Consider the following 4,907-nt stretch of genomic DNA (forward strand, 5'->3'; position numbering starts at 1 on the left):
CAGTTGGGTAGGAGCCCCTGAAGCATAGGATGGGGCCCAAGGAGGGGTGGGCATGATAGGGTGTGGAGACCCACATGGCTAGTCAGGGTTCAGCAGGAGAGCCCATGGAGCCCCAAGGGGTCAGGTAGGGGTCATGAGTCTCACTCTGAAGAAGGGGGGTCAACACAGTTGGGTGCTTGTCCTGCTGGGGTCTAGGATGGCAGGGTGTGATGCAGATTCCCTCTTGATGGGGGTGTTGTTGGCATCCCAGGGTGTACAGGCAGGGCTGGAAGGGGTCTGTGGGCAGGAGGGGGAAGGGGCAGAGCGGGGTAAGTGGTGAAGCGGGCCAGCTTGGGTTTGCACACTGTTTGTTCTGCAGGAAGGAGTGATGGGCTGGCCAGGCTTACGTATATCAGCGTGACCCTTCCAGAAGGACTGGTGGGCTGGGCTGGGCTGGCCTGCCTTGGCTCAGTTTGACTGTGTCTTTGGGCATAGCACACATGAAGGTGTGTGTGGGAAGGGAGGGGAGTGAACAGGGGTTTGCAGAGACTGCAGGGGGTGCCTGCATTGGGCCAGTTCTGGAGGGTGTGTGTGGTCCAGTTGCCCTTCTGTGGGTTAACTTCCCACTGGGTGTCTCCTGTATAAATGTCCGGGTGCAACAAACAGACCCTGCACAAATTCCCGGCTTCCTCCCTTCTTGTTCACACCTGCCCCTCTGTTCCGCCCCTAGACTCCTCCCTGTCTACACTGTGTCTTTCTCTAGGCTCCCAGGACTCAGTCTGTCTCACTTGGCTCCACAGGCCCTCCCCTGTAGTTCCCTGGCTTCAAAGCTACTTCAGGGCTGCCCACCCCTGGTTCTATCCTGCCCATCTTGTCTGTTCTCTCTGGGGTGGTTTGCGCACACTCTTTGCTACCACTTGTGTTCTCCCTGCAGTTGCTTGCCTGGGTTCCTTACTCCAGGTTGCTGTTCAGCGAAGTCCCAAAATGGACATGTTGCTCTATGACCGCAGGCAGGACGAGGTACGAGGTCAGTCGCAAATCTGTCCTCCTTCCCTCCCCCCACCCGGCCTTGTTTTACCTCTCCTTCCAATCTGTGCTCCTTATGTTTTTTCTCAACGCAGTTTGATATTCTGGCTGAGGTCATTCTGTGTGCCTTGTTTTTCTTGGTTTCTCAAGTCTTTGTTGTCAGGAGGTTGATACTCTGTGTGTGTCAAAGGCGCCATATTAGAGGAAGTCGGTGTTCTTATTTTTCGAACTCCTATTTCTTCCTTCCTTTAAAATACTTTTCCTCAATCCATGATTTAAAAGGAATCATGAAGAAAGTGAACAGAATCATTCTTGCCGTAAAATGAAATCCTTTATAAAATGTTTGGATTGTAGTCCTCTATAGAGAAGGAGTCCTGGTGTGGCGTTGCGGGTTAATGCGCCAGACTGCAAAGCCGTTTGAACTGCAAGGTCGGCGGTTCAAGCTCACCAGCTGCTCCCTGGAAACCCTATACAGGGTCACTATGGGTCGGAACTGACTCGACGGTACATAACAACAACATAGAGAAAGAACTAGAGGCATTTCTTTTTCAGCATTATTTATGGTATTTATACTCATGGTAAGCATGTACTGGGCTCAATTTTTTTATTAGATACAATTTTTAATATGAGTTCCTCCTCTGTTTTCCGGTAGGTGAGATTTTGTCAACAAAAAAAGTATAGCTGTGAAGATATAGTGATATCCAAGGCCTTTGCCTGGAAGATCTCTGTACCCTGTCTTCTCTCTTCTAAAGCTTTGCAGTGGATAGTAACAACCCCTCACTCCAGTGATTCCTGTAATATTCACCGCTGCGGAGGGTGTGCCTAGAGTTTATTTTGTTGTTGTGAAGTACTGTGGAGTCGGTTCTGACTCATAGTGACCCTGCACAGGGTTTCCAAGGCTGCAAATCCTTACGGGAGCAGAAAGCCTCATCTTTCTCCCATGGAATAGCTGGTGGTTTTGAACTGCTGACCTTGAAGTTAGCAGACCGATTCGTAACCACTACGCTATATAGACACCTAAAACCTTACACCATCACCTGTTTTGATGATAATGAAGAGGTCTATGCCTTTTAAGTTTTAGCAAAGGCTTGTTGGGGTAAGTTTGTAACTTGAAGTGGAGTGCATCTTTTGGTGGTAGAATTGTGTGTGTGTGTGTTTATCTCATGCAGATCAAAAGCAGTGAGGAGTTGAGGTCCTTTTGTATTTCCTAGATGGTTTTGTTTTGCGTTTCTGCCTTCCCCTTCATCCCTTTGATCTCTCCCTTTGTTTTCTCCTTTGTATTGGTAAGTGTCTAAAACAACAGCATGTGCTCACACTCGTTTTGTATGCTATTGGGGTACAGGCATACATACACCCATCTAGGGTGAGATTGCTGCATTGTGTTTCATTTCCTGCTGGCTTCATGCATGCCTTAAAATTCAAAATCCCGAGCATCTATCTCATTGTCATTGATGATGCTCGAACCACTGATTAATGCTCATCAGTAGAATCATTAGTTAACCCCAGCAGATGTTTCTTAACTCAGATTCATTCCTGTACTCTTTCTGTCTAGACTAGATAACCGCAGGTTTCTCTCAAGCAGAAAAATCTGTGGTAACTTCTGTCATTGGATTTATTTCTCGTTTAATCTGTAAAAGACCCAAGAAATAGTGTTCTTATTAAGTGCCCTCAAGTCTGTTCCAACTCATAGTGACCCTATAAAGGCTTTCCAAGGAGTAGCTGATGGACTTGAACCACCGACCTTGCGGTTAGCAGTCCAGTGCTTATCCTACTGAGCCATGTTGTTATTGGCAAGTGCTGTCAAGTCGGTTCTGACTCATAGTGACCCTGTGTAGAGTTTCCAAGGAACAGCTGGTGGGTTTGAACTTCCGACCTTGTGGTTGGCAGTCCAGTGCTGATCTAACAGTGCCACACCAGGGGCCATACAGGATGCAACATCGTTGTAGTTCAGTCAAGGAGGAAGAAATCAGTTGACTCAGTCACTTGTGTAATTTAAATAAACCCATGCACTTGCAGTGTAATGTGGTCTTTTGGATATTTGGACATTTGCAAAAATAGTGAAGGAGACCCTACCCTGTGAGGAACTAAGGTTGATGATTTCATTTCCTTAGCCAAGGAGAGTATTTTGATAATATCCCATTTGCCCTCTCAGCACAGCAGTAGATTCTTGTTGAGCAGAATCAGAAACATTTGAGAAAGTGGCCTTTGATAGCCCTTGTCAGACTCATCAGAAATATGTTATTGTTTATTAGTATCAGGCAGCAGCAAACTTTAAAAATTTTGTAAAAACCTTCTTTGCAGACGTATAGCCCTCAGCGGTTGAAAAGCAGGTTATATACACTTTGAGAGAAGATTAGCTTCTAGTGACTGAATGCTTACTGCTCCTGCCTATCAAAGTTGCGTTTTGTTTGGGTAATTTGAGTTAAGCAGACATCTTAAGATAAACATTTGAGATGTGCTGAAACAGTGGTGACAGTTACAATCTGCCATATTTTATAATGTCTTTTCAGAGAGCATACATAGCCCGGACCAGCTCAGGTGGTTATCAGGTATGCTGTTAGACTGTTGAAGACAGTATTTCAGGGAGGTTATCTGTTTTTTTCTCATTCTCTGCCCGTGACTTGGTAAGAAGAGAACCTTGCCTCTAACCAGGCTTGTGGTCTGTGAATGCAGATTGGTAAACAGGAAAAGCAATGCCTGCTTCTTATATTTCCTCCTGGAAGCTGGGGTTGTGCAAATGTTACTTATGATTTACCAGTAGATATTTAACATACATTTGCTGATGGTGGTGGTTGGCTACAACTCAGAGTGACCCTGTTTCTGAGACTGTAAATCTTTATGGAAGCAGAAAGCCTCATCTTTCTCCCACAATCGGCTGGTTGATCAAACTGCTGACCTTGTAGTTAGCAGATAAACACATTAAAACAAAGCTTCCTGTTATCTAGGTAAATCTCTCTCTTTCTCTTTTTCTTTAGAAAAATGCTTCATTATAAAAACATAAGAGTATGTGAATGGTAACTGAAGCAGCATTGCTTCCTTCTAGGAAACCACTAGGATTTGCATAAACCGCTTGATTGTCTGTAAATGATTATCTGCTCTGTCAGTCTCCAGGGCCTTTGTATATTAGGTTATTTGTTGTTGTGCGTTTTTAATAGACATGGAAAGTTCTAAATCTGAAACTGTTTATTTACTAAAGGAGCCCTGATGGTATAGGATAAGCACTGGACTACTAACTGTTCATCAAATAATGAGTTTGTGAAACTGGATATTTGCAAAAAGAAAGTCAGTAAAAACAATAGCATCTTAGTTTTTGTATTGTTGTAACCATATGAATAAAATTAAAGTCCTTGAAGGAGGTTGAATTATGCTGTGCACAGACTGTTTATTACACTTGCTCCTTACTTAACAACATAACCAGTAAGGATCCAAAGACCAGGACTTTATGTGAAAATAGGTGTCAGGTGCAAATGGAGGATGGCTACCTCACTACATAACTGCTGAATCTCTTCAGTACATAACATTATTAAGTTACATAATCACATAAGGAGCTCTGGTACCGTAGTGGTTACAAGTCGGGCTGCCAACCTCAAAATCAGCAGTTCAAAAGTACTAGCGGTTCCACGAGAGAAAGATGAGGCGTTCTGCTCCCGTAAAGATTTACAGCCTCAGAAACCCTGTACAGGGTCGCTATGAGTTGGAACCAACTCCATGGTACTTATCATCAACAACAACAATCACATATAGCCAGATTACTTCACTGTATAATTGCTGAACCACTGAGAAGCAGGTCCCAGCCAGCCAGGTTGATGCATAGCCCTCAGCATCATACCCAGGTTAGTATCTCTTTGCACCTCGGCATTTGTTACTCCCAATGCACAAAGTAAGAGGGACTTAAAAAAGTT

This window comes from Chrysochloris asiatica, unplaced genomic scaffold (genome assembly GCF_000296735.1).
Source record: "Chrysochloris asiatica unplaced genomic scaffold, ChrAsi1.0 scaffold00072, whole genome shotgun sequence".
NCBI lineage: Eukaryota > Metazoa > Chordata > Mammalia > Afrosoricida > Chrysochloridae > Chrysochloris > Chrysochloris asiatica.